We start from the raw sequence: 22580 nt of genomic DNA, 5'->3' as shown, positions 1-22580 counted from the left end.
ATGTCCTTGTCACTGGATATGTTTCTGTCTTTTGGAGACTCTTTGGAAGATAGGTATCTATGTGAGGGGACCATCATATTCTTTCCTGAGGTCTTACTCCAGTCCATTCTTAAATTGGTATGTGTGTGTGTGGAGGGATAATGTGAATTCTCAAATATAGAGTATCTCAGACTCTCCACTGAGTCATTTCCTTGTTCTCATTAATTGGCTTAGACCCAGCTACAGAGTGGAAAGCTATTTTTATGCATTTGCTCACAACTGAGAGATCTAACACAAGATTTAGACAACACAGTTTGGCAGTTTAAAAAAGAGGAAAAGATGCCTTACTATATTCCATGAAATGAGGGCAACAACATGCTTCACATTTTGAGATCATCTTTGCTGTCTGAAGCATTCATGGATAAGTTAAGAATAATTTGAGGATGAAACAGCTTGGAGATAAAGATGATATTCTATCATTTTCCTTCTATTGTGTCTTCCTGGGGATATTTTTTTCTTTGTATTTGACTTTTTCATTGGTGGGATGGACTAAAGCTCTATTAGACATAAGCGCTCTGCAATAAAATGTGACTCACCTCTCCACTCTATTGTAAAAGTCGTAAAGGCAGTAACCCAAGTGTGTGGCTGACTCAGTAATTGCCCAGCATCATCTTTATTGAAATTATCCAGCAATCTAGAAATTACAAGTGAAATAACCCATGAAGTCATCCTGACCCAGCTATTCTGAGCCAAGGTAAGAATCTTTCTTAGGCCATTTTTCTATTACTCTTTCAATTTAGTTTTATAACCACTAGTCATACAACTCTGATCATTAATTTGGTGAATTTCTGTTCCAACTAGATACAGTTAAAACTACAGAACATATCACTAAGAGGCACAGAACATATCCTAAGATGAAGTAGCATTTATTTTTCAAAGAAAGAACAGATTGGAGGCCAGTCTGTGAAAGTCAGGAAAACCCACCAGAAGGTTTCTGGTGGTTACGAAATCTGATCTTGTTGGTGTCAGCGATGGAGTAGTAAGGTTTACATGGGACAGAATTTGTCTAGGCATTTTGCCTGGAGCAGTGGAGAAAGGTCTATGTGTATGAAGGAAAGGACTGCCCACCGAGCCTTCTCCCTTCTTGCTGTCAGCGCTGGGCATGGCATGACAAGAAGATGGGAAAGGTGGCATTGGGGGTGGATTGTGGGTGGGGGTGGGGAGCGTAGCTTGGATCAAATGTTTTCTAAGAAAATGCTATGAACCAAATACAAATAGATCTCCTAACTGTTAAGGGTCCATAGATTCAGCATGAAGGAAAACTAGAAACCATTTAGTCCAACATCCCACTGCAAGAGGTTACGTCCTTTCTAGGGCATTATTGACATGTGAGCAGCTGGCTTGCATTTGAATACCCCAGAGGCACTAGCTCACCAGGGAGCCCATTCATTCTAGTCTCAGATGGCTATGTTTGTTTTTCATGATCTGACATAATTTACTTCTTTGAAGCCTTCATCTGAATTAAGTCCTCAGTAAAATTTAGCATTTACTGTGGTTACTGTCATTCGCTTTTTTGCTTCATGAAAAACACCCAAAGGTTATCAAGGCTTTCATTTCCTCTCAAGGCTAATTTCTTCAATTGCTTAAACTCATGACTTGGTTCCCAGATCCCTTGCTGTCCTGGCTCCTCTCTCTTTTGGTTGCCACGTGGTTCACTACCCACCACGCAGTGACCAGTGCTTCCTGTGATCAATTCTCTTTGACATTTCCTGGCTCAAGTCATTCTGTCTTCAGGCCTCCTTTCATCTCTCTGCTCTGTGCTTATCAGAGACAAATGCCTAAAGTAGATTAAGGTGGTGATCGGTTGAGGTGGATGAAAACAATATATAGGTACATAAAGAAGAGCAAAATCTCCCATAGTGTCTATTTGTTGAAGAAGAGCTGGGTTAGGGAAAGTGATTTTAAACAAGTAATCAGGGACATAGCAAGCTCATATTTAGAAAGGCTTTGTTAATATTAAATAGAAATGATAGAAGATAGCAAGCTTTTTGTATTATTTATTTACACATAGCTGTTTTTTCATCAAAAACCAAATCAAAATAATCATCATTTTTGGAAGCAAAGCCATGTCTAGGTCAAATAGCTGAATTGTAAAAGAATAAGAGACTGATGGAAGATTAAAAATAGTGTGTTTTTCATTGCACATATTAGATTTTTAAGTTGTTCTTGGACAGTCTGGGGGAAAAACCGAGCAGAACCAGATTCTTCTTTCTTGATGCAGGCAATACAAGAATGAAACTGACAAGAAAGTAGAAAGCTCTTCTAAGCTTAGTTAAATTACCAACAGTAAAGGAATAGTTTCTCTTTTTTTTAAATTTTTATTTATTTATGATAGTCACAGAGAGAGAAAGAGAGAGAGGCAGAGACACAGGCAGAGGGAGAAGCAGGCTCCATGCACCAGGAGCCCCACGTGGGATTCGATCCCGGGTCTCCAGGATCGTGCCCTGGGCCAAAGGCAGGCGCCAAACCGCTGCGCCACCCAGGGATCCCAAGGAATAGTTTCTGAATGGTATGGATACCTGCCCTATGTTAAGCAACACAAGTAGAGGATTCCCATCCCATCATTGCATGACATAGTTTTCAAGTGATTTTCTTTTCTTTTTTTTTAAGGTTTTATTTATTTATTTGACAAAGTGAGAGAGAGCATGAGCAGAGGGGAGAGGCCTCTCTCTAGAGAGGGAGAAGCAGACACCCCACAGAGCAGGGAGCCTGATGCAGAGCTTGATCCTGGGACTCTGGGATTATGGCCCAAGCCAAGGGCAAATGCTTAACCAACTGAGCTACCAAGGTGCCTTATTTTCTTAATATTGGTGATGAATTTGTCCTAAGTGATCCCTTTTCTCTTGACCAGTTCCTCTTGTTCTCAGTGTTTGCCAAATGGCTAGCTAGAGAGAGGTCTGTTACAACTTCTACATGCAACTGAGATCTGGATTGCTAGTTTCATAGAAGACGCTGGTTGTGTCAAAAAGACAAAGTGAAGATTGTGGTTGGGGTCATGGGTATAGGGTAGAGAAGGTATAAGCTGGAAAAGATTGCTCACTCCAAGTGAGTGAGCCCAGGGAAAATGATAGTTATTAATAGGGCTCTTTTTTGCAGGTACAAAGATTAGTTTTACTTGGTGCTCCTAGATGAGCCATCGCCAGGGTCTATAACTATAGAAATTCAGGTGCTTGAAATTCAGGAACATAGTCCATGGGAAGCAAATGGGCAAACTATTGCAGCAGACATTGTTGGTTTCCATTTATCCCCTTCTTTGTCCTCAGAGGACTCTGATTTTGTGCAACTATCTCCCTTTTTAAAAAACAACCCCCTGCTCCCAGGGAGGCTGGCCCCAGCCCCAGGTCATGAACTGTGATTGAGTCAAGTAAATCATGGCAGTCTCTTTCCTTTGCAGGTGAGCACTGACACAGAAAGAGATTATGGCTAGTGAGAAAAAAAGAGAGACATCTATACTGGATCCTTTTGAAAAGAATTATACAGAGACACACATAGGGAAAGATAATTTGTCATTGTACTAGGCATTATCACATCCGGATGTGATGGCTGGAACTGCAACCACCATTGTACAACCTGAAGGAAGCTAGCTTGAGGATACAACCCACCTGTTGAGCACCACCAAGCAGACAGGTGGCAATACCTGGGGTCTGAGGCAACTGAAACACTGAATTAACCAACCACAGAGCTACCTGTTAGGGAGTAAACAGTCTCCAAAATTTGTAGGTTGAAGCCTTAATCCCCAATACTCTAAAATACAACTGTATTGGGAAATAGGGCCTTAAAAGAGGTAATTGAGGTCTAATCAGGTCAAATGAGGAGAGGTCTCACACAGGTCTGTGTGAGGAGATTAGGACATATAGAAGAAACACCAGCAAGTGCAAATAGAAGGGACCCATGTGCGAGCCAAACAGAGAAGCCCCAGAAGAAACCACACCTTCCACACCTTGATCTCAGACTTCCAGCCTCCAAGACTGGAAAAAAAAAAAGAAAGAAAAAATCTGTTATTTAAGCCACCCAGTCTGTGGTGTTTCGTTATGGCAGTCCTTGTAAACTGAGGCATGCCTTTCCTTTGGTCTTTGGCCATACAATTTTTCTGTTTGTTTGAGTAGGGTTTTCAGTTCTAACAGAGTTGTCAAAAATACACAAGAAAGATACCGAAGCAATATTTTTCTATTGCAAGTGGAAGCAAGTCTGAGATAGGAGAGAGAGCTATAACATCTAACACTGAAGGCCAGAACACCGAAGATCATCCCATTTACTGCTATAAACACAAGGACTGGCAGGTCATTCGCTAGTGATCAAGAGGAAGCTAAAGATGTCAGGGGCGTGGTGGTATTTTGATTTTTTTTTTTTCAAATGCCAGGGTAGGGCTTTGGTCTTTGCTCTCTCCCAAACTTGCCATAACTGGATCTGATGATGGAGCCTCACGAGGATATGGTTAGTGGTCAAAGGACAGAATGAAGCTGACTGTCCGTGTGGGGGTTTAGACTGACGACTATGACCTCAGCTAACCAATCAAATTAACTAGCAACAGATGAAAAACAAATGTTGACCAGCTTCAGGGAATGAGAATTTATAACATCCTACGTAGTAGTTAAATAGGATGGCATAAACCTACTCCATCTTATGGGTCTCCCCCTACTAATTTAGGTTACCCCAAGTTCTAGCTTCAAAGCAGGAAGTTGGGCAACCACTGGATAAAGACAGATCAACTGCCAGCATGTAAGTATTATATAGCTTACATATACCCAGGCTTAGCTCTGACCTATGAAATAAATGTTTTTCTCATGACTAATGCAGAGTTGTATTGGTTGAACCAACTTTATTTTTCTAGATAATAGTCGTCAGGTTGGCCAGAGCCACATTATATCAAACTCTCAATGCTTTGATTCAAATAGCTCCTCTTTGATCTTCCTGCTTCCAGAATATTCCCTTCTAACCCATTCTACTCCCTGGTGAAACTTCCTAAGATCACTTTGATTGTGTTTTTCCTCACCACCAAAACATTCACGTGGCTCTAAAACTATTGAAAACAACCTTTAGGATATCTGTCCAGGCTGCAGTCCTATATTCTTCTCTGAGAGTTCCTTTATCCCAGATGTGGGCCCCAGGACTCATGTTAATTCAATGAGTTCTCCCATTGTACAAGGAATAGACATGCAGATTCTCTTTCACAGAAATTTGGAATTGGAAGTCAAAGATGCTGGTAGCTTCTGCTGTTGTTTGAACGGAGATGTAAACTTGGGAGATGTGGGGTGGATCGTCTTATATATTCATGGGGAACAAAAAGAAATCGGTTTTGCAGAGGGGAAAGGATAAGACACAGAGAGAACCCAAGGTGAAGAAAGGACATGACTGGGTTGGAGCTGAGGGGTCCCAATTAGGAAGCCTGTGGCACTAGCTCCTGAGAGCTTCTCATTCCTAGTTCTAGCCCTTGGGCTGACCCAGTTGCTCACTCTGCCATCGGGTTCCTCCAGGTCCCTTTGTTTTTGGGTGAACTCATTCCCTTGGGCTTACATTACTTTGTGTAGTTTTCTGTTGTTTGTATCCAAAACCATTTGGGTCAAGGTAAAGGTAAAGTTATAAACTTTTGGCTTGATATTCAACACTATCCACAATTTAGCCTTTCGATACGGTTTTCATCTTAGTGAAAACCTTAGTTTTCATCTTTCATCTTTCATCTTAGCCCTACATAGAACTTCATTCATATCAGTCTACTTTTTTTCCTTCTCTCACACCTTATACATTTCTGGCTTGTTTCACATCATTTCTTCCACCTAAAATTCTCTCCTTCTTCTTGGACAACTTGGACCCTACATATTTTTATTTTTTTTTCTATTTTTTGAAAGATTTTATTTATTCATGAGAGACACAGGGAAAGAGACAGAGACACAGGAAGAGGGAGAAGCAGGCTCCCCACAAGGAGCCCGATGTGGGACTCCATCCTGGACCCCGGGATCACACCCTGAGCCAAAGGCAAACCCTTAACCACTGAGCCACCTAGGCATCCCAAACCCTACACATTTCTTTTTTAAAGATTTTATTTATTTATTCATGAGACACACAGAGAGAAAGAGAGGCAGAGACACAGGCAAAGGGAGAAGCAGGCCCCCTGCAGGGAGCCCCATGTGGGACTCGATCCCGGGTCTCCAGGATCACGCCCTGGGAGGAAGGCGGCGCTAAACCGCTGAGCCACCAGGGCTGCCCAAACCCTACACATTTTTAAAGGTTCAAATTTGCCTTTCTATGGAAAGTCTTGTACAAGCTTCCCTGCTCACAACAATTTCTCCTTCTTTTAAACCTCCTTAGTGCTTGTTATTTCTATTTTCATGTAACAATAGTTTATGGTAATGTAGAAAAATATGATGAAACACTTTGATGACAGAAACCCTAATATTCAATTTTGGAAACAATAGAGGAGACCAAGGACTGTACCCCTGGATGTCAGAACAAGAGAGTAGTGGCAAAAATATGTTTAAGTATTGTCATTAATAAAATAATATCCAATCTGTTGGAAAACATGAAATGTGCATGTTCATATGACCTTGTTTAGCTTAATCAACAATACCCTACATTGAGTATGAAAGAAACCAATTAGATGAAAGAGGTAGAGATGGAAAAACAAGAGGATATGAAGGAGAAGATGGATACTGAGCTATTGAAGAAGATGGAGATTGTAGGCATAGGTGTTGATAGCACAAGGAGGAGGGAAAAGAGGTAAGTGATGTTGAGGGCCTTTCTTCCTTCTCTTCACCTTACAGAGAAAATAAACTTTAACCCTGATTCTGTCACTAGCTCCTCTCTCAGAAAGGGAGGGGGAAGAAAAGTTAAGACTGGAAAGTAGGGATGCCTGCGTGGCTCAGCGGTTGAGGTTGAGCATCTGCCTTCGGCTCAGGGCGTGATCCCTGGGATCCAGGATCGAGTCCCCCATCGGGCTCCCTGCAGGGAGCCTGCTTCTCCCTCTGTCTGTGTCTCTGCCTCTCTCTCTGTGTCTCTCACGACTAAATAAATAAAATCTTAAAAAAACAAAAAAAAAAAAAACGATGGGAAAGTAAAGAACAGAAGGAGGACAAGAACCACTGCCTCCCCCAGGGAAGGCAGACTGAGAATCCCTAGCCTCCAACACAGGGTGGGCTATTCCAGTCTTTATGACAAGAATTAACCTGTACTGACAGACTAGCATTTTTAATCATGAAGATATGAATTCTTACAGCCCTGCCTACTCAACAACATTCACTCAAAAAATATTTATTGCACTCTTTATTATCAGATGGTTTGTTAATATATGAAGTATCACACTCATCTCTCATTGCATACTACAGAGACCCACAGCCACCGCCCGGTAACTTTGACAATAAACAGCAGTTAGCACAGCCATGTTGATGAGGCTGCCTTTTTGAGTCATCACTGACCTTTTGTCCGTGAGAGCTACCCCACCCCTGTCTGTCTCTGGGGTTTTCCAAGGCTGTTGCTCCCTGATTGGTAGCCGGGCTTGGGTCCTTTTTTCTCCAGGACCTGCTCCCAAAAGTTGTTTAAGATAACCAACTGCAGGAGCTTGCTTAAACCTATCTCCTGGTTGCCATCTAGAGACAGCACTGTAGGCTTTGAAGCCCAGAATATATCATGCTCTGTGCCTTTGAGCTCTCCTCTAACACCTTTATTCATTTACAGCAGAATATCCAAGACAATCTGAAGGGGAAAAGATGTTACATACTGGTGCCAGTCCTGTTTCCAGAAAGGTGAAAAGATCACTGCGTTACATTATTTCTTCCAGTCTAAACCCATATGGAGACCGACCCTGTATCAAGCATTGACCTTGAGTAACCCACAGCCTAATGAGAAAACCACCTGGAGAATTTATAAATCATAGAGATTAATACTAACTTCTTTGTCTTTAGAATGACTTAGACAAATAGCTACCTTCTTGGGGCACCTGGGTGGCTCAGTGGTTGAGTGTCTGCCTTAGGCTCAGGTTGTGATCCTGGGGTCCCCTGCAGGGAGCCTGGTTCTCCCTCTGCCGTGTCTCTGCCTCTCTCATGAATAAATAAATAAAATCTTAAAAAAAAAAAAAAGCTACCTTCTCTATCAGCTCTCCATGTGCCACTCCCTATATTTTCCTCAATTCTCTTACTTCATTGTATCTTAGAGAAGACTTTAATTCATGTTGTAAAGGAGGGCACATTGGCTCTGTGTGCATGTGCGTGTTACTTGTGAGAAATGTTCTGATTTAATGGTTCGTTTTTAAGAAAGTAAAGCCTATCTCTTACCACAAAGCTAAGCTCCTAGATTCTGCTCCATTGAATCCCTTTAGACTCCAGCCAGACATACAAGACCCGTTTCTTAGCCTTTCTTCCTTCACCTGAGATGTTAGCATGTGCTGACTGCTGCCCGTTGTTTGGGAGGCGTATTTCATTCAGGCTTGTGGGATGAACAAAGAGCGTTTCCCAGGGTTGCACGCATTAGTACGCTACTATCAGGGTGTCCCGTAAGCACTCCTGCCTTGCCCGATGCCTAGCAGAGTTATTATTTTCCTTAAGTGGACACATTTATGTTCTGCATTTACTCCACCCTCCGTCAAGGTCACAGCACCCTAGTGGGTGCAAACTGTTACCTCCAGGAAATAAGACTTCTAGGTGCTTCTTTGTATTTTCAGTTTTGTAGAGTTGGGATCCTTTAATTGGAGGATTTTAGTGGCCAGTTCATCTTGTTGAGTTTCTATGATTCACTGTCCAAATCCAAGTCACAGTTCCGTGATGAAATAAGAGACTAATTTTTTTCCCCCAAGACTCAGATACCGCAGATATGACTGAAAGGTTCATGGCAAGGGCAGTTCCATCCTGTCACGTGTTGATCAACTCAGCCTGGAACTGCAGAGCTGGGAATTTGAGGTTCAAAAGGTATTGGCACAGCATCTAATGCATATGAGCTCTTTGGCAAATATTTATTGATTGATTAATACAGTCTCAACACCAGAGATCACCTTTTAAGAGTCTCATTTTCCTCTCCATAGATGTTGGTGAATCCATGTTTTATACCCCCCCCACCCCCCCAAAATTGTCAACTACAGAGTGCCATCAATGATCTGAAAAATAAAGTGAGCCCTTCCTCATGGACTGGCTACATAATTTGTGGAAGCCTGTACAAAAGTGGGGAGCCTGCTTCTCCCTCTCCCTCTGCCCCCCCCAACTCAGGCGCTCTCTCTCCCTCTCATTCTCAAATAAATAAACAAAATCTTAAAAAAAAAAGAATTTCAAGATTCTACAGAGCATTAAACAAATGTGGGGTCCCTTCAATGTATAGATTGGAGCCTGTCAAGCTGGCACCAGACCCTCAACTGCTTAACATGCATGAGTGCCTATAGTTACCAGACAGTAGGCCTCTCTTTGTCATATACATCATCTTCTCACAGAAACCGTGAGCTTCTGGGAGGTTCCGTAACTTGCTCAAGGTCATATGCAAAAGATTGTATATAATCCCACTTTTTTCCCCACTGGACAGAATGTAGGTCAATTCTGAACAATATTTTCACATATATAGTCTCGTGTGATTTTTCCTTGTCTAGTTATGTGGATAATAATCACTAATATGAACTGAGTACTTATAATATATCAGGCAATGTTCTAGTTTTTACATGTTTTTACACATTTAATACATGTATTCAAGCTCCTTTGGTGAGGATTTGGCAGAAAGTGGAAAGCACAGCTCAAAAGATTAACTGAAAGAGATTTTAATGAAGGGACTACTTTCAGAGGTGTAGATAGGGTCTTCAAGGAATATAGATACATCTGGAACCAGCAAGAACAGGAAGCTGTTAATGTCCCTTGCTGGAATGAGGGAGGAGAAAGGACAGAGTCACCAGAACTGGGTGACATCATTAGCTGTGGCAGACAGGTAGCTTATTGGGTGCTATGGCCATGGTCAAGGAAGACAGCTCCTGTCTAAATCCTGGTAAGGAGGGATGGCATGGAGGATAAATATTCCAACCTTCTTTCTTGTTGTCCTTAAATCTCTTGCCCAGGGCCTCCCTATGGCCTAACCCAAAGGAGCCTCGGGGCTGAAGTCTCTAAAGGTCAGCCTCTCAGGACACAGAGCAGATACAGAATGGTAAAGGCAACTGGAGAAAGAAACAGATTATTATCCCCATTTTACAGATGATGAAAGGAGACAGAAAGGCTAAGTAACTTGCTCCAAATCACACACGTAATAAGTAGCAAAGCCAAGATTCAAATATAGTAGTTTTCAGTACAGAACTGAAGCACTCAATGTTCTTGTTCTAGAACAGGTCCTCACATGGCACAGAAGCCCAGCATGTAGCAATACATGGTTTGCTACCAAACTTGTGAATTTGGAGCATCATAGTCAGGGAAAACCAGCCTGAATAAATAAAAGTGAACTTTAATTGTTATAAATGTGTGCAATCAGATTACCTTCAAGATGAAGAATAATTGGGATTAGGGCTGCAAAGCATTGCCTGAGTAACGGTTGTGGGGGATTTGGTCTTAAAAAAGGAGAAAAGTGATTTGCCATTAGCTGCATCAATTTCAAAGCAAATAAGTAATTCTGAAACAGAGTCAAAAGCATTTGAAAAGTTCAATTTCTTGAATAGGGTGCATGCTCTTCCCCAGATTATAGTCTGTAGCTGGTTTAGATCATGCATTAATTCAATGAGTATGTATCAAGAGCCTCTTGTGTGTCAGGTGTTGTGCCAGGTGCTAGGACACAGCTATGGACACAAAAGATAAAATCTCTACTCTCAAGGCACTTAAACTCTAGTGGCAGGAGACAGACGATAAACAAATAACGAATAGATACATGATAGTGCTAGGAGGGAAAACTAAACAGAGTAAGGACAGAGAGTGACGGGAGAGGGAGGCAGACACTACCTAATACAGAATTATCACAAAAACTCTCTCAGACAAGGAGACATTTGAGCAGAGAACTGAAGGAAACCTCTGTGACCTTAGTGGTATAGTTGTGAACCTTAGCCCAGTGACACTGAAGAGAATTTTAGATCTGGAAGGGACCACAGGGATGCCCAGGGTGAAGCCCTTTATTCAGAGCCATATGGTAAATAATTATCAATGAAACTTGCACTAAAAATCACATATTCTCATTTTGTCATTCAACAATATTACTGGGCCCCTTTATGAGCCAGGACCCTAGTCTCATGCTTTTTGCCCTGAATCCTCTTGTTTGCTAATTCAAAATCAACTCCAAATACATGAGTTTTTGTTGTGGTTTAAGTTTTAGCTACCTTCAAGTATGGGTTCCCTTTGCATGGTGTGTCCAGATGCTCTGGAAGAGAAATGAAGTTCTAGTAGTTGTGGCTGGCAGACTGTGACTTATAAACTGGACTCTATGTTTTCTTTCAATTGATTTATTTTCTTTTTTATAATTTGGAAATCAGACTCTGGGGCTCAAGTGAACTGGTTAAAAATCATACTCTCTCCTTCATATTTTTAATCTATATTTCTAAAAAGTGCTTAACGGCAGAGTTAAGCCTCCTAGTGTAGACAGTTAGACAAAGGAAGGAGAATTCAGGCAGGAAGACAGGATATTCAAGCTCAAATCAGAGGGTGAAGTTGGGGCCTCAAGGGAGAAGCAGTGTTGGGATGTGACACAAGATACTCTCAGGGCAATACACCAAATGGGGGGTACAAACATAGGAATGAGGTCAATGGCCAGAATGAGGTCAATGGCCAGGTCAATGGCCAGAATCTCCAGAATGGCTGGAGATCTAGACAGAGCCTGGGGGAGGTAGCTGTAGGTGAAAAGGGAGACAAGAGGTCTGGCCAGGCCAGGTGTCAGGGGCCAGAACAAAAGCGAGAGTCCCCGGGCCAGAGGTGATTCTTAAAGATGCTTTTCTCCAAAAGCTACATTCAAGGTCCAGATTTTACCTCTTGGAGGGTTAGCAATTATGTTTAATATAAATTCATTTAAAATAGCATCTTAAACTTTGAGAATCTTTCACACATACACACACTCTCTAATCAATAAGGTAATGAATAGAGGTATTATTTTATCCATATATTTTAAAAGATTTTATTTATTTATGTGATGTAGAGAAAGAGAGCAAGCAAGTGAGAGAGTGCACACAAGGGGAGGGGGAGAGGGAAAGAAAGAAGCAGACTCCCCATTGAGCAGGGAGCCCCATGTGGGGCATGATCCCAGGATCCTGGGATCATGACCTGAGCCGAAGGCAGACACTCAAGTGACTGAGCCACCTAGGTGCCCTGATTTTATTCATATTTTATGGATAGGAGAATTAAGATCCAGACAGGTTGAGAAATACAGTGTGTGATAATGAGTTCATGACAGAGCAGGGTCTAGAACTCAGGTCTTCTGGCCTCCATCTCTTGTATAGTTTTGACCCAGACTCCACAGCTGTGGTGATGGGGAGGAGCTAACATCACTAACAAGGATAGGAACTTTAGACCAAAGCTGTGGGACTTATCCTGTAGCGGGAATTCATGTTTCTTAGCAAACAGTAATTCGCCCATGTAATCTCTCTCTCTTCTTCTCTGGGAACCAGTCACTTCAGTTGCAAAGGAAGATAACGTTGTAGCTTTGGTCCTTAGCTTGAAGCATTCAATCTAATTGAAGCTGAAGACTACCAAGGATTGTCGTTCCCGGGGCTCCATCATGGAAGCCCAGCATTAGTTTTTATGCTCTGAATGCGGATCCCGAAGGAGAGAATTTACCACTTGCTGCTCACTTTGGCCGATGTTATTCTACACACTTTAGAACCTCCCATTTAGGCTTCAATATGACCTTATGTAGGAAATACTATTATTATCCTCAGATAAGGGAGGCACTGGGATGTTAAGTAACTTGCTCAAAATCAGACAGGCCATTCCTGCCCCACCCATAAACTCCCAGCATTCATGGTTCCCATTTGCAATAGCAGCTTCCTACTAGGAACTCTGGGATTCTCTACCTGATGCCTTTCTCTGGCCACAGGAGCAGGCTTGGCTCAGGCACCAGGGCAGGTTGGGAGTTCCAGGGAAGTACCACCCCTCAGGTAGAGCTCAACCAATGAAACTGGTGGTTAAAGACCCCAGCAAACTTTCCCCTTGAGTAGACATTCTGTAGCATGCTCTCTCCGTATGGTGTCTGAGGTCCCCCCGGGATTGAGCTGCATCTGCCCACAATGTTAAAAAGCTCCTTAACACACTTTGTATTTGCTGTCTTCTATTCCATCTATCACTCTCGAACTGATGCTTCCTGATGTCATCTCGCACATAAAATATTTCCACTCAAATATCTGTCTTGGAATCTATTTCTGGAGACTCAAACCAAGACAGTTCAATGAACTGGAAGTGGTCTTAGAAAACGGCCCCACAAATGGATTTGGAACCTGATAGTTCACTGGCAGGGAGGTAATGAGAATCCTTTGTTGGTAGTAAGTGAAGTGATAAAAACCCTTGGTGGTGGAGCTTATAGACTCTCACCTGTGAAAGATTGAGATGGTGTACCAGTAGAAAGGGATACTCCAGCTAATGGGACAGTTCTAGCCCTTAAGAGAGTTGGGGACAACAGTAACTACAAAGACTAGGGATTTGGTTGTCTGTTGTTGACTCTGAAGAAGGAAGGTAACAGATTCATATTCCTGAAGAATGAGAAGGTAAAGTGTCCTCTATGCTGGCGTGTAGAGAGACTCACAATCGTCTACAGCTAGAGGGGAGGCTGCTGTCATTTGATTGTGAGAGTGACAGGGATGGAAGTAACAGCACAGGATCCTTCTCACCAAGGTGTTTCTCGCCCCTGCTGCACCTCAGTGACTGACCTGACCTATTAGTGACAGTGCTGGTGCTCAGCCCTGGTTTGTTCCATCCTATAAAGAGTCAACTTACTGCTGGTGGGCCCGTCTCCCTCAGAAGGAGACAGAGACTTACGCACACTGAGGACAGGTTTACCTTCCTTGTCTACAGTGCCTCCCTCAGTACCTTTATCCAAGGACTCACAGACTATCTAGTTTACCAGCATGGGAACCCACATAATATCATCTCACACCACAGGAACCACTTTACAGTGAAGTCAAGACAGTGGTTACACAGCCACTGGATCTACCGATCCTACCACACAGCACATCATCTGGAGGCCGCTGGCTTGGTAGAATTTTGGAATGGCCTCATAAATACTTAGGTAAGACGCTAGCTGGGGATGACATGCCATAGGCTTGGGACGCTGGTCTTCCAGATGCTATCCAGCACCATGTCCTTGGTGGGTAGAGTACACCGATCCAGGAAATAAAAGTAGTGAGTGGCCCTCTCACCACCATTCCTAGTGACCTCCTCGGGGAGTTTGTGCTTCTTGATTTCACAACTTTAGTTTCTACTGGACTAAAGATTGTTGGTTCCTAACAGTGAGTGGGAGGTGGGAGGAATGTCGGAACAGAGGAACATAATCAGAGTTTCACTAAATAAATCTCAGGTTATGTCTGTCATCTGGTGATTTTAAACTTTTTGGGTCAGTGGTCCAGAAAGCCAAAGAATAAAAATAAAAGTATGTTATTTATTTACTTATTTGAGAGAGAGAGAGAGAGAGAGAGAGAGAGAGAGAAACCATGAGCGGGGGAGGGGGTGGTGAGGAGAAGGAGAAGCAGATTCCTCGCTGAGCAGGGAGCCTGACTAGGGGCTCCATCCCAGTACCCTGGGATCATTGCCTGAGCTGAAGACAGATGCTTAACCAGCAGAGCCAACAAAGCACTCCCCCCAGCAAGCCAAAAAACTTAAAAAGTTTTTATACTGGCAGGGATAATTGACCCTGATGATCCCAAGGAAGCAGGCTTACTTCTGCATGGTGGGAACAGGAAGAAATATGTCTGGAACTCACAGGGCATCCTGGTTCCCCCCTTTGATGCTTCCGTATCATGAATGGGCAACTGCAGCAACCGCAGCCTGATGAGGACGTGGAAACCTGACCTTTAGACCCCTTGGGGTGAAGGTCTAGCTTATCTGACTGGGCACAAAACCTAAACCAGCAGAAGGACTGGCTGAGGGATAGGAGAACCCAAGGCAGGGAGGAGAGGAGCCAGATAATGAAAGCAGAATTAAAGCTTAGGTCTTTACTGCAATAGAAGGGACTGTAGCTTGTCTCACTCATATGCCTGTTATAATTTTTTTTCTTGAAAATTGTGACCAGCCACCTTAAAAACTCAATGACAAAAAAGATGCATGCATGGATCTGAGTAGTGACAGGGGTAGGCTATTGCAGATGCTGCTGGTTTTCCGCTCACAGCCTCTCCATTCCCACTGGTCCCAGGCAGGCAAGCACATCCCCAGTTTTGCCTGAGGGTTTCTCTGGCCAGAAATTCCAGGGAGTTCACAGGCCAGAGGGCAGCCCTCAACTAATAGAGGATGGGAGTTGGTAGAGAAATGCCCAACTTCCTTGCCTCCGAAGCATGTCCTTTTAGAGAGAACCCCAGACACTCCCTAGGGGTGTGTGCTCCCTAAGCACACTGCATGGCCCACTCCCCTTTCCTGCATCGCACCCCCCATACACACTCCCTCACTGATGCTTCCTGATGTTAGCTCTCAAATAAGCCACTTATACCCAAATCATGACATGACTTCTTGTCAGCTTCCAGACAAACTCAAACTCCGAGGGGCTGAGCCAGAATGTGAATCCTGGCCTCAGAGTCCTTGCCTTTAACAATTACATGTGAATTAAAGAATTGGCTCATAAATATAAAGATGCCAGAGAGGAGGAAAAGAATCCAGGGATCCATAAAAGCAGCCCCCAAATCAGATAATTCCACCTTCACAAACTCTTACGGCCGAGTGCTAATTATTTACAGAATAGTACTTCATTTGGTATAAATCTCTGTGGGAGAGTTGGCGGGCACTCATCTGGACGTCTTCTCTTTTCTTTCTTTGTTTTCTCTTCTTTTCCAGTGAGATGTGAACCTACCCATTTAACATTTTATTTTTTTCACATTTGAGAAGCCTGTGATTCCATGACACTCAAAGTAGACCTCCCTGCTCCTTCAAAAAAAAAAAAAAAATTAAAAAGTAGATGTGGAAAGCAAAATCGCTTCTATTCTTTAATGGTTTCTACCAATCAAATGAAAAGTTGCCTCCCATATGGAACAAAAGTCTTGATTTCCTCCACACCCAAAGTGTCATTAGGATCTTTGTGGATTATCTTCATCCTCAGAGAAAGGAAAAGAGATTATGAATAAACAAGAAAGCCTCACATGTCCTATCGCCTTGCAATAGGCCTAGGGAGGCTGTGGCAATCTCCTTCTCTGTCCTCCCTCTGTCTTCTGTCCACTTCTTCCAAAGCCTTGCAGTCCCATTTGGAGTCTGAACTGGGCTAAACACAAACCACTCAGACAGGAGGAGGTGGTTCGGCCTGGGCACTGCAGTGGGGATTCAGGCTGGCATGTCTGTCGGCTATGACATGGCTGGCACTTTCTGTTGGTGTTAAAGGCCACTTCTTCAGAGGCCACCACTCGCAGGTGGCTGGAGGCAGTGGGGTCCATCGTGCCAGTAGTAGTGTGCACATGAAACCCCCGTATAGATAGCTTCCCCAGCTAATCAGATCCCAGGTGACCTGGGCTGAGTTCTTCAGTGGACCATGTGGTTCTGGATTCCCTGGCATTTGAACACCCACTCAGATGCTGCGCTGGGTCACTTTCCATGTCCAGATCCTTCCCAATGAGCAGATGAAGAACTGGGTGTCGTTCCAGGTGACAAAAGCTGAAGGCATAGACTTAGCTCTTCACAAGAGTCATGCGAGAATTTCAAGCAACTATGGACTTCAGATTGTTCATTAAACCTGTAAATTAAAGAGTTTTGGTCAGCAAGGAGGAACAGCAACAACAAAACTCTGAATTGACAATGGCTTGGGAAGAGGCTTGTAATTTTCTTGGAATGAGAGGCAGTTGCCAGTGAGTCACTCCATCCAGAATCTGAGCTATGTGGCCTGGAGCATGGAGAAGAGGACAGCCTGATTTGGGGACATGGCCTGGTAGGGTGTCTATGTCGTACAAGGCTGCAATCATGAGTCCGCCACTGGATCACCTCTTGGGCATCTCATAAACTGCATTGGTAGGAAAATGTATAAACAATTCAGAGATCAGGTTGTCTGGGGGCCTAGTTTGAGTCCCAGCTCCACTATTTCTTGGTAATACTTAAATTCTCCGGCACCCAGTGCCATCATCTGTAAAAGAGGGACAATAATTCTATCAGTCCGGGTCCAAGCAAGAAACAGATTCATTCTCAAATTGAGGAGTTTATTAAAGAGACTACTTGCCAAAATGGGCAGGACTAGGGGAAACCAGCAAGGGGTAGTGAAGCACCCCAGACCTGGCAACTCCAGGGAGCCAATGCTGTCACTGGGCCATGGGGTGTTACCAGAATGGCGAGTAAGTACAGATTTGCCTGTAGGGGATTTTCAGTGGAGGAACACTGCCACTGACATTACATAGGCCTGATGCTATTATGTCCATTCATGGATGTTGGTGCCTCCTGCTGGAGTCCCCAGTGGCTGAACCCAAATGGAATCCAGAGCGCAAGGGAGCCAGACTGAAGCCATCCATAAAAGCTAGCTTCTGGGGTACAAAGCAGAGAACAGAAAGGCGGAGAATGGCAGATGGGTAGACAGGGACTATCCAGCTCAACAATAGTAGCTCCCTGATAGAGCTGTTGTGAGGATTAAAGAGGTTTTTGTGTAGAAATTCTTAGAGCAATGCAGGCACATAGTAAGCACTGGGGAATAATCTGTTGCTACCATTATATCCTTAATATTTCTCTGTGCCTCTTAGCATCCAGGTTGTTGCAGAATCAATGGAGCCTTTCCTTACGGGTCAAGTGCCAGCCTAGCTCCTGCTTCCTGGAGAATCTCTCTGCCAAGGCCAAATGTCTGCTCCTCATCTCTGGATCATTGCTCTTACATGACAATGTTGAGTTCTGCACGTGGGTCCTGCATTATCTCTGAGGCAAGGAGCACAGGGCCTCTGCTTTGTTGGTCCCATCTGGACAAGCTTTCCTTCTCACCTTATAAAGGAAATCTTCTCCAGACAGGTAAACAAAGCCCATCAAGGGGGCTGATCAGACCGTAAGCCTGCACGTGCTTCCTCTCTCCTTGTCAGTGATGGAGGGTCAAAGGTCTCCTACTGTGATCCTACTCACTTCCAGAACTGAATCTTGCCACCTACCTGTTCCAGAGCCTCAATAGTAATTTAAATTGCTACCATCTATTGGATATCTAATTATAGGCCAAACAGTATTAAGAAGCCTTACATATTTTATGACATTCAGTACTTTTAGTAACTCTGTGTCCCCATTTTGCAGGTAAAAAAGCTGAGACTCAGAGGTTTCAACTACACAGTGAGGAGACAGCAGCATCGAGTTTGTCTGACTCGGAAGGCCTTTCCACCACACAGATGGTGTCAATGGATCCGCTTGAATCATGCATTTTCTTCTAAGCTTTTTCTAGCCACAAAATGCATGTAAGCAGAGGAAATGGACTTCCTGTCCTTGAAAAGCTTATCGTATTAGTGGAAGACAGGATTCACACAAATGGGGCAGTTTGAAAATGCTCCATAGGTATGTTGAATCCGGTGCTAAACTCAGCACTACAAACCCTACATGTTGGCAGAGCTTCGAGAAAGGGAAGAATATGAGAAAGAAGTCATCGAGCAATGGGCTTTTGGTGGGGAGGAGTGCTCTGAAGAGAGAGGTAAGGGATGGTGTTGGAGAGGAGGTCAAGGGAGGAAGAGAAGGTAGACAGAGAGAAGGCCAGCCGGTGGAAGAGAAAACCAATCTAACCCAAGGAGAGTGGTCTAGGAAGTAGTCGATAATAGTGATAGCGTGGTAGCGGATCGTGAGGCGGTTGAGGAGGAATGAGGAAGTCTTGAGAGCTATGAAGAGGAATCTATACTCTGTGGAAACAAAGGACCTCATCATGGTAGTTGTGGAGGGCACCGACAAATGAAAGAAGAGTGTTGGGAAGGGGGAGACATCAGGAAGAAAGGAAAGGACTCAAGAGAAGAGAGCTGTTAAAACAAGCTTGTGCAAAATACCAAGGCTGAGGTGAGAGAGAGAGCGAGCTGGAACCACCCTTCCAAAGAAGGACTGGCCAGACATGGTGAGTAAATTGAGCAGATGAGAGAAGGATGACTTCATTTGTTTCCATCATGTTCAATAAAGGGGAGGGGGCACAGATGGGGAGTGTCATCTGTACCTCCTGTGCATTTAAACAACCTGAACAGAGGTTCCCTAAAAGGAGTAAAAACTGCCCCTCTGATCAGAGAAGCAAAATTCACCTCTTCTTTTGCTGGGGGAGGGGGATATTAGGTTCTACCCAAAAGCTCCTATATCTCCCCTTTTGATAGTTCAGAGAAGGCTTTGAGTAAATGTCTCCCAACTTAGAGGCTCCCTCTGTATGTCCTGAGCTGTGTGTGACTTCAGGTTGAGGGTTCAGGAGTCTGGGAATTAGTGGAAGGAGCCCCCACCCATCCTTTCCAGAGGGGAGGGTGTCAAAGTGTTCTTCCGTCGTCCAAAGGAGAAATCTAAACAAGTCTAATTTGTTGTCTTGTTAAATCTTGAGGAATTTAAAATACATCCTCATTAGTCAACCAGTCAAACACTATTTACTCATTGAGCAAAAGTCTTGATCCCCTTTGACCCTGGAAAGGATTTGTACTCATAGCTTCCCTTGGCCTAGGTTCATTAAAATACACACTTTCATTTTTGTTAAGATGTCTAAAGAATCCTTTCCAGTAAACTGTTGCCACCAGGAAATTGTGAATGCCATGATCTTTCCATGAAGATCTTATATTTCCTTGACATCTGGTCCTTTTGTTAATTTAGGTGCCTCTTTGCAAAATAAATAATTAAGTAAATGAATAAAATAAAATAATTAGTTTTTCTTCTCTGAATGGGGGGCGGGGAGCAGTTTTCATTTCCTTTTGGGGAAGCCTCAATTCAAGTTGTTAAAGGCACATGATTTATAAATAACTCTTCTCCCTACCTATCCCCCTCTTCCTTATTTGTTGAGCACCAGATGAGAGCTGGATTTATTTGTTCTTACAAGCCCTTTAAATATTTCTCTCTATTTTATACAAATTAAGAGAAACTGTTAGTCTGCTTTGAAAGCAAACAACATACTTTAGTTTGAAGTATGCCTCATGTTGTGTGACATTTCTTCCAAAGTATTTTGGTGTGTGTGTGTGTGTGTGTGTGTGTACACGCTCGTGGGTTGGCGATGAGAGGGGGTGGCATAGCAGGATTGGGCAGAGGTAGGGGAGGGGGATGTAAAGTTTTCTCAGAACCTGATGTGGTGGTTCCAAGACATCAGCCCTTAAAGAGATAACAAGTGCTCACTTTAAAATGATTGCTCCCATGTAGTCTCTATCAAACTTTTGAAGAGGCTTTACAAGACCAGACATAAAGAGGCATTTCCTGATTAGCTGTCAGGAATACTATGTGTCTACAGACATGAATCACATCCCCTGTTTGTACATTCCATTTCACAACAGGAACATGAGAAGCACCCGCCCAGGCCTTACCAGCTTCAGGGAGAAGGGGGAGCTTACTAGCCTCCTCCTCTTGTGGGATGTTGACCTGAACACCATGCACATCTGGGCTGAGACAGAGCCTGGCACCAAAGACCAGAGGAGATTGGAATCTAGTCGGTTGGATGGCATAAACAGCCCGGCCAAGAAACTCAGCTCAGTTTTGAAAGCATCTGAATCATTGGACTCAAGGAACGTGACCAGTGCTCTAAATCTTCTGTCAGAATTAGCCATCTGTACTCCCCCTTGCTCCTTTTCCAAACAGATGCTGCCATTTTCCTTTCTTCCTTATTTCCGACTGAAGTATAATGTACAGTGTTACATTAGTTTCAGACGTACAGCATAGTGATTGACAAGTCCATACGCTATGCTGTGCTCACGACAAGAACAGCTACCGCCTATCACCCTACAACACTATTACAATACCATTGACCGTATTCCTATGCTCTACCTTTCACCCCTGTGACTTACTATTTGCCTTTCTTATTTTGCGTGCAGGATGGATGGTGGAACAGCTTCCTGTCTCCACAGGAAGGGAATAAAGAGCTCCTAAGCAGACTGCGAACTTATCTCACTTTCATGCTGACTTTATGGTCCTTTCATTTGTATGGCTTTGCACTGTTTTCCATGCAAATTCTGGGTCTTCTGCTTCCTAGCAACAAGCAGCTATTATGTGCACCTTCACCCCTGACTTACTGGTTGGGATTTCTGATCCACCATTTTGGCAGGATCTCTGGGACAGTGTGCTTCCTACTGCTACTTGCCTACCTGTTTCTCTTTCCAAGGATCCTGGGACTAGTAGCAGAGTTGTGCCCATCCCTAAGATCAAAGGGACAGGGGACAGAGGGGGTCCCGGAATCTGGAAAGGAAGTCAGTATTATAGAGCAGGCCACCTGGAGAGGAGTAACGATGTTTTGTTGAGGAGAGGAGAGACCTTCTCTTCTCTTCCCTTCTCATTAGCTGGTGTTCCCATTGGCCAAACCCAAAACGAAGTCCAAGTGCATAGGAATCCTGTCAGTATGGTAACATTTGACATTTTGGAGACAAGAAACTCAGTTTAGGTTACTTTTCCAATTTATGTAGCTGGAAGCTGAATCTAGACACATGTGACTCCAAACCCGTATTTGTTTTTTTTTTTTTTTTTTAATTTATTTATTTATGATAGGCACACAGAGAGAGAGAGGCAGAGACACAGGCAGAGGGAGAAGCAGGCTCCATGCACCGGGAGCCTGACATGGGACTCGATCCAGGGTCTCCAGGATCGCGCCCTGGGCCAAAGGCAGGCACCAAACCGCTGCGCCACCCAGGGATCCCCAAACCCGTATTTGTTAACCACTATACTAGACTCTTTATCTTTAACCTTCAAATCTGATATTTTAACTTCTTGCCCACCTACCTCATTACAGAGTCCAATTTGCATAGAACCTCAGAACCTTCTACATCTGGCAACTACGTCTTGTTATCTGGGTTCTGCCCCCCAATGTTACCTTGATTCTCCTTGTCCTATCAACTAAGTATCTGTTTGTGAACACCACTTGTATTACTAATATTTCCTATGGGAACTGAACAGTTCTTTTTGGAATCAAGGGTGTGGTACACACAAGTCTTAGAGTTCCCAAGTAACCAACCAAATGCCATAACATGAAAGTGTTGTCCTGCCAGATGCTAGGTGTATGTTGACTAAAACCAGCAGGTAGAATGATTAACCTTATGAAAGAATTCCAAAGATGAATAAGAAGGTGTTTGTTGCTACATTATTACAATGGTGAAGCATTCGAGGCAGCCGCAAGCACCCAACAGCAAGGGATACTCCTACCCCCCACAGGTATTTAAGTACCAGTGGGGAGTGCTTTACACTCTGATAATGCTTTAGGACACATTTCTTTCTTTCTTTTTAAAAATGAGCTCCATGCCCAGAATGAAGTCCAATGAGGGGCTTGAACTCATGACCCTGAGATCAAGATCTGAGCTGAGATCAAGAGTCAGATGCTTAACCAATTGAGCCACCAGGTGCCACTCT

General features: G+C 43.6%; 1 long non-coding RNA gene across 1 annotated transcript; it reads left to right on the top strand.

Moving 5' to 3' along the window:
- Positions 1-611: 611 nt before the first annotated feature.
- Positions 612-21126, top strand: LOC129509868 (uncharacterized). Its single transcript, XR_008664425.1, has 3 exons — positions 612-733; positions 18336-19131; positions 20525-21126. It is a non-coding gene; the product is annotated as an uncharacterized LOC129509868 (long non-coding RNA).
- Positions 21127-22580: the final 1454 nt, after the last annotated feature.

Source organism: Nyctereutes procyonoides, unplaced genomic scaffold (genome assembly GCF_905146905.1).
Source record: "Nyctereutes procyonoides isolate TBG_1078 unplaced genomic scaffold, NYPRO_anot_genome, whole genome shotgun sequence".
In the NCBI taxonomy this organism is placed as follows: Eukaryota; Metazoa; Chordata; class Mammalia; order Carnivora; family Canidae; genus Nyctereutes; species Nyctereutes procyonoides.
The sequence above is the reverse complement of the archived record's forward strand: the minus strand, read 5'-3'. Positions and strand labels throughout refer to the sequence as shown.